This window comes from Aquarana catesbeiana, linkage group LG11 (genome assembly GCF_042186555.1).
Source record: "Aquarana catesbeiana isolate 2022-GZ linkage group LG11, ASM4218655v1, whole genome shotgun sequence".
NCBI lineage: Eukaryota > Metazoa > Chordata > Amphibia > Anura > Ranidae > Aquarana > Aquarana catesbeiana.
The window spans coordinates 55,014,041-55,027,884 of record NC_133334.1 but is presented as its reverse complement, the minus strand read 5'-3'; the positions used below and the strand labels follow the sequence as shown (position 1 = coordinate 55,027,884).

The window sequence follows — 13,844 nt, the reverse complement described above, 5'->3', positions numbered from 1 at the left end:
TTCCTTTCCTTCCTTCCTTTTGGCTGTTAATGAACGTAACAAATACGAATTTATCTGAAGTTATGAATTATCCGAAATAAAGAATGCCGCATCGAAACAAATGGAACAGAACAAAATAATAATAAATAATAATAAGTTATTATTATTGTTATTATTATTAATTTGTTACAATGCATTTGTTTAGATACTGCATTCGTTATTAAGAATAAATTGAACTTCGGATAAATTTGTATTCGTTACATTCACTAACAGCCAAATTGGAAAGGAAATTCCAATACCTATAATTTATTAGTTAGTAATAGTTAAAAGGGTTGTAAAGGTTCATGTTTTTTCACCTTAATGCAACCTATGCATTAAGGTGAAAAAACATCTGACGATTACCGGCCCCCCAGCCCCCCGGTTTACTTACCTGAGCCCTCGAGTCCCGTGCTTGATCGTTGCCCGGGCTTCTCGGCTATTCTCGACTCTTCATTGGATAGATTGATAGCAGTGCAGCCAATGGCTTGCGCTGCTGTCAATCAAATCTAATGACATGGGCACCGGGGCAAGGCTGAGTCCTGCACTCGGCGGCTATGGACGCCGAATGCAGGACTCGGGAGCGCACCCACAAGGTAACCCCCCGGGAGAGGGCTTCTACCAGGGGGTTATCTGAGACGGGGAGGAGCAAGGAGAGCCACCGGGGGACCCCAGAAAACACCATTCGGGGCCACTCTGTGCAAAACTGCTGCACAGTGGAGGTAAGTATGACATGTTTGTTATTTTTAAAAAATAAAAATCGTACCTTTAGTGTCACTTTAAGTTATAATTAGTTAGTTAATATTTCAGATTTTCGAGTTTTTGGGTATTTAAATTTTCGGATTTTCGTTCTATTGAATTTTCATTCTTATTTTTGGATTTACGAATTTCCAGATTTTCGAATCTCTGAATTTTCGAATTTCTGAATATTCGGAAAAAATTCGGAAATTCGAAGATTCGGAAATTCAGATATTTCCGAATTAACGAATTTGTCTAAATTCGTTAAAAAATTAATTTGGAGCTAAACTAATTGCACATGTTTAATGATAAATAATCACTGGCTTCTCGCTGGCTTCCCAATTGCTCGGCAGGAGGGATTCCCCTTTCAGCACTATCTGTGTTGATGGGGAAATTGTGCAAATTTCTTTCCCGCAACCATTTGCACAGTGTATGGCCTGCTTTAGGATCCCAAGGGCCAGATAAAGCCAAACCAAGGACTGCAGTTTTGGGACCACTGATTTATAATAAAAGATTCATAGGACAGACAAAAAGTCCCCATACCTGCACACAAGGTAACTGTTAATAACTCAGCTGTAGGGTTATTGTAATATACAGTATATACCCTTGTCAGATGTGCAGTCCATTCTGAATTTATGAGCAAAAGACGCCTGTCTGCAGTAAAAAAAAAAAGAAAAAAAAAAAAGAAGAAGGCACCAATGGGGATTTATTTATCCCATTGATACCAACAACAGAACACTATTTCTCCCCCTGACACCAATAATAGACCACTATTTTTCCCACTGACACCAAAGATTTGTCATTCTTTCTCCTCACATTGACCACAGGTGCTTGGCCATTTTTGACTCGCACTGCTTATTAACCCAGAAGAATTGTTTTCTCCCACTTATGCCAGGGCATTTTCTTTTCCCATTTGCCACAGTCCAGGCCTCCTAAAGTCACAAGGACTGTGAACGAGTCCGTTTTTTGTAGAAAGATTGAGGTCCATGATTTAGAGATTAGAGTAGATTTTATGAATAGGGAAGGAGAATAGGGACTTTTTATCTAAACTTGAATTTGTCCTTTAAGGGAAAATGCAGTGTGTTACCAGTAAGCACATATTTTGAGCTATAATTACAGGATTTTGGGTTTGACCTTCACTTTTTACATATGTGCTCCTGATTTTAAGTAGGGGTTCACACAGGGGCAACCCGACTTACATCGCGACTTTGCAAGGCGATTTGGAGGTGACTTCATCGCGACTTTGCGCAACTTACAACTCGACTTAAAGTTGCCTCTAGGACAGGCGACTTTGGCTGTGGCCAATCACAGAATAATCAGCTCTGTGGGAGGGAGGGGGTTGCCTGGGTAAACGTAGGAAATACCTGGGTAAATTATTTTCTTTTTCCTGTAAAGTCGCTTCAATATAGATGGAGATACGACTTGGAGACAACGTCCATTGAAATCTATGGGTACAAGTTGCCTAGAAGTCGCCTTGATGTAGTACAGGAACCTTTTCTGAAGTCGGAGCAACTTCAGTAGTGTACATTAAGACGGTTCTCATTTACTGTTATGGCATTTCTTATGTCCAGCAACTTGGGGCGACTTGAGGACTTACAAGTCGGATCCCAAGTCGCTGTAGTGTGAACCGGCACTAAAAGTAGAAAAATATAGATTGCCACTACAGTTGTACAAACTGCTTTGCTCAAAGTATATGCAAACTCAATCACCAATATCTCATACACACTAAAACATGTCATTGTATTTTAGACATTATCTTCAGTTTTTCCAAATCTGCAGCTATCGTTAAAAATTCCCTGGTGATTCTGCCATGAAAGTCCTTAAAGAGGGAGTCCACCTGAAAAAAATTATTAAAAGCCAGCAGCTACAAATACTGCAGCTGCTGACTTTTAATAAATGGACACTTACCTGCCCTGGAGTCCAGCGATGTCGGCAGCCAAAGCCGAGCAATGGCTCGGCTTTCGGCTGCTGCCGCCGCCATTCTCGGTGGGGGAATAAGGAAGTGAAGCGTTGCGGCTTCACTTCCCGGTTCCCTGCTGCGCATGCGCGAGTCGCGCTGCACGTCCTAAGTGGTCCCACTATCTCCTGGGACCTGTGTGTTTCCGAGGAGACAGCGGGGCGGTGCGGGAGGGGGCGTGACTCCCGCGGGAATCTATTCCCGGACGTGGGTGCAGATACCTGTCTAATACAGGTATCTGCACCCCCCTGAAAGATGCCAATTGTGGCACTGGATGGGGGGAGGAATCAGATGAGCGGAAGTTCCACTTTTGGGTGGAACTCTGCTTAATCTGACCCCTGACTCCCAATTGTACTCCTGTCACACAAGCACCTGGTGGAGACAGAGTTGTCACCGTATAACAGGAGAACAAAGACCTTCATGGCAGCATTGCCTGGTATTCTTTTTAAATAAACCCAAAAACATCTTTTGAAGTTGACATTGTTAACACAGTTAACATGTTCAAGCTTTGAAATTTAATGATTAGGTTTACATCAACTGTTTTTGGCTGGATGGGTATAGGTGGTGCTTGGAGAGCTAAATCGTGTTGTGGTTTCTTATATCTTTTGGTACCTTCAGTAGCAAGTTCTGTTCCTTTAAAAACAAAATATCAATATTAGGTAGACAGAATCATTCAGTTCGAAGGAACAGACGTGCAACACCAAGAGGATACAATCCAAAAATGTTTATTCCGCTAAAGTAGTTTGAACGGTAGGTGCAGATAACACGTTTTTAGGTACCCAAAATTACCCTTTCCATCGTAGCTTGTGTTGTATGTACACTATATTACCAAAAGTATTGGGACGCCTGCCTTTACACACACATGAACTTTAATGGCATCCCAGTCTTATGCCCTGTACACACGGTCGGATTTTCCGATGGAAAATGTCCGATCGGAGCGTGTTGTCGGAAATTCCGACCGTGTGTGGGCTCCATCGGACATTTTCCATCGGATTTTCCGACACACAAAGTTGGAGAGCAGGAGATAAAATTTTCCGACAACAAAATCCGTTGTCGGAAATTCCGATCGTGTGTACACAAATCCGACGGACAAAGTGCCACGCATGCTCAGAATAAATAAAGAGATGAAAGCTATTGGCCACTGCCCCGTTTATAGTCCCGACGTACATGTTTTACGTCACCGCGTTTAAAACGATCGGATTTTCCGACAACTTTGTGTGACCGTGTGTATGCAAGACAAGTTTGAGCCAACATCCGTTGGAAAAAATCCTAGGATTTTGTTGTCGGAATGTCCGAACAAAGTCCGACCGTGTGTACGGGGCACTAGTCCGTAGGGTTCAATATTGAGTTGGTCCACCCCTTGCAGCTATAACAGCTTCAACCTTGTCCACAAGGTTTAGGAGTGTGTCTATAGGAATGTTTGACCATTCTTCCAGAAGCGCATTTGTGAGGTCAGGCACTGATGTTGACGAGAAGGCCTGAACACAAAGGTGTTCTATCGGGTTGAGGTCCAGACTCTGTGCAGGCCAGTCAAGTTCCTCCACCCCAAACTCGCTCATCCATGTCTTTATGGACCTTGCTTTGTGCACTGGTCCAAATCATTTGGTGGAGAGGGGGTTTGTGGTGTGGGGTTGTTTTTCAGGGGTTGGACTTGGCCTCTTAGTTCCAGTGAAGGGACCTTGCTCTGTGAACTGGTGCGCAGTCATGCTGGAACAGGAAGGGCCCATCCCCAAACTGTTCCCACAAAGTTGGGAGCATGTAATTGTCCAAAATGTCTTGGTATGCTGACGCCTTAAGAGTTCTGTTCACTAAAACTAAGGGGCCAAGCCCAACCCCTGAAAAGCCCACACCTTAATCCTTCCTCCACCAAATGATTTAGACCAGTGCACAAGGTTTAGACACACTCCTAAACCTTGTGGACAGCCTTCCCAGTAGAGGTGAAGATGTTATAGCTGCAAAGGGTGAACCAACTCAATATTGAACCCTACGGACTAAGACTGGGATGCCATTAAAGTTCATGTGCGTGTAAAGGCAGGTGTCCCAATACTTTTGGTAATATAGTGTATAATCTCTATTGGGCGGAGGGATTTTAAAACTGTACAGCAAGAATTTACAAAAACTTTTCAGCAGCTGATATTATCAACCATAGCTTACCACCAACTGTTGAAGAGTATTCCTGTCAATTTTTGCACCACAGTTTTAATACCTGTACACCCAGTAGCAAATCTAAGTACAACACAAGCACTGATGAAGGGTGAAATTCTGGGCTCCTGAAACGTGTTAGCTGGACTTATTGGTCTTGTTGATTCTACTTTAGTAAAATGAACGTTTGGATTCTAACCTCTTGGTTTGGTGCTTCTGTTCCCTTCTCTTTCTTTTATTTCTGCCCTGAAGTGGGTTTGAAAGCATTTATCCACAAAGCTGCCTGCTCAAAGTTAAAATGATGCAAGTTGCAAACTCTGCATTACCTGTGGAGGTAAAACCAACCAGGTGTTCCAATGCCATATTGTCAGGGCTGGGCTCAGCCCTTCCTTCTCACAGCTGGCCGCTCAGCTGTCGGCTAATTGCCAGCTCCTATCTCTCCACAGTTACTCTGCTGTTGATGATTTCCTGCTCGTCAGTGCTGCCTACTTAAGTCGTCCAGCCCAGAGGATCTCTGCCTTCACCTTGGTCAACATCACAGAGACATTCTCCTGCATTCCTGTTTAAAGACTTGCTTTGCTGACATCCCTTCTGGCTCCAGATCCTGCTTGCTGTTCCACTACATTAATCCCCAACTTCTGGCTTGGCTGACTATCCGTTCCAGTTACTGAACTTTGGCTATGTTTTGACTACGTTTGTTCTTTTTACTTTTATTATTAAACAAGTGTGATTTAACTGTACTTCTGTCTTGGTCTGATTTCATGGTTTCTGACAACAGAGGTTGTTTTCCTCAGCTGTCTACCAGAATTGCTTGGATTAATTGCTTGCTGCTCTCCTGGCAAGCCAAAAATTGCCCAAATCAAAGGAAAAGTGTAATCCTCTACTAGCTGTGCCCAGCTCAGTGTAAAATATGCAGGTCATGAGTATTTCTGCTGGCAGATCACAAGCTCCACGCAGCAGGATGAGTTTCCTCCACCGAGACCTGCAGTCAGTGTGATTAATTGCAGAAGGGAATCTGCTTCCTAATATTTTCTTTGGTTAAACTAGCAAAGGCAAGGCCTGCAATTTCCTGTCTGGGTAATGAAGATTTATTGGTGCAAGAGGAGAGACCGTGCATAGTGCTCTATACTTCCTGACACCTGTACAGCCAATGTAATAAATTTCAAAGTGGCTTGGGGAGATCTGGCGGGTAAATCTTTGATTTTTCTGTCCTGTGTACAAACAAGCCTGCGATTAATTCTACCAATTCTACCACTGACACTGAACAAGTACATTAAAAGAGAATGGACAGTGTGTAGTTCAGTGGTTCACTCAGTGACAGTGGTGGCCGCTCCATTAGGGGAGTAGGGGTGCCGCCCCCCTAATCCATGCGCCTGGCCCATAATCTACATGCAGGGCGCCAGATGCATGGATTTCAATGGGGTTTTTTTTTTAAGCACATGATTAGAGCCTGAGGCTCTAATTGGCTTCAAAAAGGGTGGGCTCGAGGGGGCAGAGCACTGAGCCCCGAGCCCACCCAGTTGTGTAACAGTAGCAAATTAATATTCATTGTTCTCTTCCTGCTTCTCCTCCCAGCCAATGAGGAAGCAGGTCTTAAGACCGATTAGCCAAGAGGAGAAGCAACCGTATTGGCCGGTAACCGGTGGGCGGACAGGCAAGCGACGGGGGGTGGTTGTTCACCGATCGACCGAGCAATGGGGAGGGTGGGGGGATTGACCGATCAACCGGGTGGGGGGTCGGGTGGTTTGTTTGCCGCCTGCCCCCCCCCAAAAAAATGAAGTGCTAGCTGCCACTGCTCAGTGATTTGCATCACTGTGGTTAAAGTAGCCAAACCCAAGAACAACATTCTATTATGTTGCACCTTGCCAGTCCTTAGATATAATGGTTGCATTGGTTTTCCTTTTTCCTTCATTTTCAACTGATGACCCTGTCAGCAACATACTTCCTGTTCTAGGGTGACAACGCACTCTCACTGTACTGTGCAGTAGCAATGTTGTCAATCTTGTACAGAAAGTGTATTGAACTGCAGAACATCTCTACCTCATGTCCATGACATAGAGGGTGGTGTTCTGTATCCATAGAGGAGAACTAGGCAAAGCCATTTTACCAGCAGCACAAGGATTTACCAGCTCACTAGATTTTCGATCAACATGTATTTTTCATTACATTTATTGAAGGGTATAACACAACACTTTTGCATGTTATATTTAAAGTGATAGGTCAGGTTTATTTATTTATTTTTTTAATAACAAACATGTCATACTTACCTGCTCTGTGCAGTGGTTCAGAAGATCTTCATCTTCTTGAGTCCCCCACCGGTGCTCCTGGCTCCTCCCTCCTGCCGAGTGCCCCCATAGCAGGCAGCTTGCTATGGGGGCACCCAAGCAGGCTCGTCCCCGAGCCGCTGCTCTGTGTGTCCATTCACACACATGGAGAGTGGCTTGGCCCCACCTCTGCCCTCTCCTCATTGGCTCACTAGCTATGATTGACAGTAGCGTGAGTAAATGAGGTGGAAAGATCCTGGAGATCCGCTGCTCTTGTGCACATCGCTGGTTTGGGATCAGGCTCAGGTAAGTATTTGGGGAGGGGAAGCCTGCTGCACACAAAAGGTTTTTACCTTTATGCATGAAATCAAACCTTCAGCCTTTACGACCACTTTAACGGGCCAAAAGGAAGCAAAAAGGAGAAGTTTTACATATACTTTAAGGTCCCATTCACACTGCACATTTTGCAAATGTGTGTTTCTTTACACATTTTCACGGGACAGCATAGAGCAGCCCATTCATTTTAAAGGACTACCTAATACACTCATAAATGTGTCAGACAAGCTCTTATGCCTTTTTCGGGCACAGAGCTTGGCACATTTTTTACTGCATGACAAAATGCATGTTTTCTGACCACGTTTGGGGTGCCATTAACAAATAAAAAGCATGCCATGCATTTTTCACACATAGTGGAAATGTGTGTGCGTCTGTACACGTTCCCGGAACATGCAGATGTGAATGCATCCTAAAGACATCTGTGCTTTTAGTACAAGTCCTTTAAAATATACATTCACCCCAGAGTGCATCTCACCTGGTCTGATACTTACCACTCCCCCCGTTACAGTGATCATCACTGTGTGGCCATTTCATAAGATGGCTACAGTGGCAAGTGACAAGCTGCATCTGGTGGCAGGCTTTAGTGGCAAGTAAGCTGCATCTGGTGGCAGGCTTTATAGTGGCAAGTGACAAGTAGGCTGCAACTGATGGTAGGCTTTAGTGGCAAAAAAAGCTGCATCTGGTGGCCGGCTTTAGTGGCAAGTGACAAGCTGCATCTGATGGCAGGCTTTAGTGGCAAGTAACAAGCTGCATCTGGTGGCAGGCTTTATAGTGGCAAGTAAGCTGCATCTGTTGGCAGGCTTTAGTGGCAAGCTCCATCTGGTAGCAGGCTTTAGTGGCAAGTGGTAAGCTGTCTGGTAGCAGGCTTCATAGTGGCAACTGACAAGTAGGCTGCATCTGGTGCCAGACTTTAGTGGCAAGTGGCAAACTGCATCTGGTGGCAGGATTAATAGTGGCGAATGACAAGTAAGCTGCATCTGGTGGCAGGTTTTATAGTGGCAAGTGACACGCTGCATCTGGTGGAAGGCTTTATAGTGGCAAGTGGCAAGCTCCATCTGGTGGAAGGTTATATAATGACAAGTAAGCTGCATCTGGTGGCAGGCTTTAGTGGCAAGTGACAAGCTGCATCTGGTGGCAGGCTTTATAGTAGCAAGTGACAAGCTGCATCTGGTGGAAGGCTTTATAGTGACAAGTTGCATCTGGTGGCAGTCTTTATAGTGGCAAGCTGCATCTGGTGGAAGGCTTTATAGTGGCAAGTGACAAGCTGCATCTGGTGGCAGGCTTTATAGTGGCAAGTGACAAATTGCATCTGGTGGCAGGCTTTACTGCAACCTTGGGGGTGACCTTATCACCATGGTGTCAGGATAATTGAGGCACTAACACCTTCCACTCATTTTCCCTGGTCTTTCGAAAAATCTTCTTCCACAAAACTGGTGCCAAAAAAGGCTGGGGACCAGTGATCTAAAGCACAATAGTAAAAGAGGCCAGCAAGGACACACAGCTGATAGAGACAACCCACTGGTTGCTAACCATCCAACTCTGGGTGACACTGTGTCGCCACTAGCTACCTCACCTTCAGGACTGCATGAAGCTCTACAAAGACCTCAAAAGATTAATTGCCCAAAATGCACTTCTATCATTTATAAACTAGAGGGCAGGGAAGAGAAGGAAAGAAGCGTCAGGCCACTCCTAATGTAGCATCATTTTAATAAAAAGTTGCAAAGTTAAAAACAATGTAAAATGCACTCACATAGTGCTCAATGGGTGAGGGCTTGCCAGGTACAGCAGTAGAAGAAGCCGCCGATGGATCCCTCATTGTTAGCCATGAGCACCGTGTGTCAGCGGGAAGTGAAGCCTCGAGGATACCCAGGAAGATGCCGACAGGGTCGCTCGGTGTGGAGGTGTTCCCGAGCTGTCAACCTGGGTGTCGCCTACCACTGTGTTGGCCAATCAGAACGGGTTTTGGAGGCAAGGCCACGCCTCCTTTATCAGAGCCGATGAAGGAGGCATGGCCTTGCCTCTGAAACGCTTCCATTGTCGATTTCTTCTACTGCTGTACCTGATAAGCCCTCACCCATTGAGCACTATGTGAGTGCATTCTACATTGTTTTTACCTTTGCAACTTTTTATTAAAACGATGCTGCACTAGGAGTGGCCTGGCACTTCTTTCCTTCTCTTCCCTGCCCTCTTGTTTTCACAGTCTCCGGGTCCCCAGCCTGCACTTGAAGCAGCCTCGCCATCACTAGCAGCACAAACACAAGAGACTTTCTGAACGGGTTTAACCCCTATGCCCTGTACGCACTGTCAGATTTTCCGACGGAAAATGTGTGATAGGACCTCGTTGTCGGAAATTCCGACCGTGTGTGGGCTCCATCACACATTTTCCATCGGAATTTCCGACACACAAAGTTTGAGAGCTTGCTATAAAATTTTCAGACAACAAAACCGTTGTCGGAAATTCCGATCCAAGGCCTGATTACTGCCAGACTTGTTGAATTAAGAAATCACATAAATAGAAGCTGTCTGACAAAGTGAACAGACCACAAACAGTCACACATCATGCCACAATCTAAAAAAAATCAAGAACAGATAAGAAACAAAGTAATGTACATGTATCGGTCTAGGAAGGGTTTCAAACCCATTTCTTAGGCTTTGGAACTCCAGTGAACCACGGGGAGAGCCATTATCCACAAATGAAGATAACTTGGAACAGTGGTAAACCTTGCCAGGAGTGGCCGGCTTACAAAAATTACTCCAAGAGCATGACGACGACTCATCCAGGAGATCATAAAAGAACCCAGAACAACATCTAAAGAACTGCAGGCCTCATTTGCCTCACGTCAGATCAGTGTTCATAATTCAACAATTAGAAAGAGACTGGGCAAAAATGGCATCCATGGGAGAGTTCCAAGGCCAAAGCCACTGCTGACCAAAAAGAACACAAAGGCTCATCTCATATTTACCAAAAAACATATTGATTACCCCCAAGACTTTTAGGCAAATATTCTGTGGACTGATGAGACAAAAATTAAACTTTTTGGAAGGTGTGCGTTCCGTTACATCTGGCATAAAACTAACACAGCATTTCATAACAAGAACATCGTACCAACAGTCAGACATGGTGGTGGTAGCGTGATGGTCTGGGGCTGCTTTGCAGCTTCAGGACCTGGATGACTTACCATAATTCATGGAACCATGAATTCTAAGCTCTACCAGAAAATCCTAAAGGAGAATGTCCGGCCATCAGTTTGTGGCCTCAAGCTCAACTGCACTTGGGTTATGCAGCAGGACAATGATCATAAACACAACAGCAAGTCCACCTCCAAATGGTTCAAACAAAGCAAAATTTAGGTTTTGTAGTGGCCTAGTCAAAATCCGGACCAATTGAGATGCTGTATCATGACCTTACACAGGCCGTTCATGCTGGAAAACCCTACAATGTGGCTGAATTAAAACAATTCTGCAAAGAGTGGGCCCAAATTGTTCCACATGTGAAAGACTCAATGCCACTTATCACAAATGCTTGATTGCAGTTGTTGCCACCAAGTGTGGCGCAACCAGTTATTAGGTTTAGGGGGCAATTACTTTTTTACATAAAGCCAGGCAGGTTTGGATAGATTTTTTGCCTTAATAAATGAAACCATCATTTAAAAACTGCATTTTTTATCTACTCGGGTTATCTTTGTGTAATAATAAAATTTGTATGTGATAATATAGAAAATGATTGTGCTACTAATATAAAGAGAAAATGAGCTGCCAGCACCAGCAGTAAGACTAATTGCATATAAAATATGGAGGAAAAAGTGCAGCGCTGAAAACATTAATGTGCCCCAGATATACACCTAGGGGAAAATGAGCACAATAAATAGTTGTGCTAAAAAGTGCAAAAAACTGGGGGACTGCAAAAAATGGGACTTCGACTACCCCAGTAGAAGTCCCAATGGACGAAACGCATCGGGTACACAGCCTGCTAGGCACCATACACTGCACCTGTTTTACTAGTTCCTGTGATCACATTTTATGTACACATCTTGAGTGATGTCTGTACCTTTTTTTTATTATTAAATATCATACATTGTTTTGATTTGCGCTATGTGGAAGCCTTCCTTTTTTTCTTTTATGATCCTTATTTTTCCTTGACGGGAGGAAAACTACATGTACCAGGAATATCATGGTTGAGTTGTGTTTTTTGGATCGCTGTCCTGTCGGATTGCTGCAGGTGTATGCTCACACCAGTCCAACTATAGAAGTCTATGGCTTGAGATCCTGACTTCCGTCCATGCCTGTTTGACCCACCGCTGCTGGTGTGTGCCCACATCTTAGGGTAAGAATACCTACCCCTCCCCTGGGTGTTGGAAGCACAGTCCTGGGTGCCGTGTGAATATCACCTTGCATGCTTTAGAGACTTATCAACATTTGGGATCCATGCCATCCTTGGGTCATGTTAGAGGAATCCTATATGCTATTTACTTTTTGATGGACTTTTCACTGTCTCATTGAGTTTAAAGTTTATATGCATATTCCCCTTTTTTGATATAACATCACACCTGTTATTGGTTGTTATATATATTTGTTATATGAAAGTATTAATGGATTATGTAGTTATACGAAAGTATTAATAGATCACGTGGTGTCATTTAAACTTTTGACATTTGTGATCTCATTGGGTTTAGTTTTGGTGCACATAACACTCACGTTTTTATAACACTTTTAAGTATTTTTGAGTATTTTTTTGCACTTTTTAGCACAACTATTTATTGTGCTCATTTTTCCCTAGGTGTATATCTGGGGCACATTAATGTTTTCAGCGCTGCACTTTTTCAAAAAAAATAAAGAAATCAGAAAGGGGGCAAATATTTCACAGCATTGTAATTAACAACAATATTCATGGGCTTTATACACTACTCTGCAGTTCCTAGGTTCTAGCGCTGAGTTTCACACTGGTTTTGGGTGCATCTATTCTTTATGTTGTCATTTATAAACTGCCTATTGACCCTGCTGACTTTCATCTGTCCCCTTTTGACATCCTGCCATTTTGTCTGACCTCTTGGATAGTCCCATCAACCCTTAGGGGTAAAAACTGACCCCTTTGGGGAACTCTGATTTACACTATATAATATACATATGCACAAAGTGTATATTCTGTTTGTCTAGGTGTTTTGATAACCCTTTGACTTCAATACTTCCTCAGCCACTGACCTGGAAAAAAGCATGCATGTCAGGGAAGTCATAAGTCCTTATATATTTATTCTGGATCAGTGATTTACAATATTGAAGCCAGAGGATCACTATAATAGCCAGGTAGCTAGCATTTTCAGAAGGAGGGGTCAGCAATGGGGGACCTCCCTGTCTCTTTCAAGACAGATTTCCTTTAATATGTACACTATTTTGCCAAAAGTATTGGGACACCTGCCTTTACATACACATGAACTTTAATGGCCGCCCAGTCTTAGTTCGTAGGGTTCAATATTGAATTGGCCCACTCTTTGCAGCTATAACAGCTTCAACTCTTCTGGGAAGGCTGTCCACAAGGTTTAGGAGTGAGTCTATGGGAATGTTTGACCTTTCTTTCAGAAGCACATTTGTGGTAAGGCACTGGTGTTGGAGAGAAGGCCTGGCTCACAGTCTCCACTCTAATTCATCCCAGAGGTGTTCTATCTGGTTGAGGTCAGGACTCTGTGTAGGCCAGTGAAGTTCCTCCACCCCAAACTCGTTAATCCATGTATTTGACTGCCATTAAAGTTAATGTGCGTGTAAAGGCAGGCGTCTCAATACTTTTGGCTATACAGTGTATCTGTAGCTAAGGTTGGTGCAGTGAACATAGCTTTTCAACTCAAGCTCCATGTCTGGATTCACAACATCTTTTATCTCCTCTGGCCTCCTTTTTGTAGCAGAAAACTAGGACCGTTAGATGTCATCCAGCGTACTCTGCTCTTTGAGTTGCCAGAAGCAGCGGTGTCCCCGCTGACTGCTAATTATAAGATTATAATCATTTTACTTAGGCTTTTATAAGTCATTTTTATGAAATCATGCATATTTATTATGTCATGCATTGTTATAATTGTGAGGTCAAGTTATATAATGCTGTCACTGTATGTTAATGTTATTTACAAATATGATGAAGTTGGGTACAGTGCGCTATGCAATATGAATGATGAGCGCACATACCCAGTTTCAATTATAAATTTCCCTCTTGTCTCGGTGCAGAGTGTTGTCCGTTCGAGACATAGAGGGCTGAATTATTTGAATGATCTGTGATATGCGGAGATATCCTGATCGGCAGACATTCACCACAGGCAGAGGTTATATAAGCTGGTGCATCATGTTGCATGGCCACACACTCAGGTGATGTTGTGATGACGAAACATGTCAGGGGCGGGGCCATATGACGA

The 13,844-nt window shown here is 43.7% G+C and overlaps 1 protein-coding gene across 3 annotated transcripts in view; it reads right to left on the bottom strand.

Annotated features, from left to right (window-relative positions):
- Nucleotides 1-13,844, bottom strand: part of C1QTNF4 (C1q and TNF related 4) — a 40,574-nt gene that overhangs the window by 12,326 nt on the left and 14,404 nt on the right. The window lies entirely within an intron of this gene.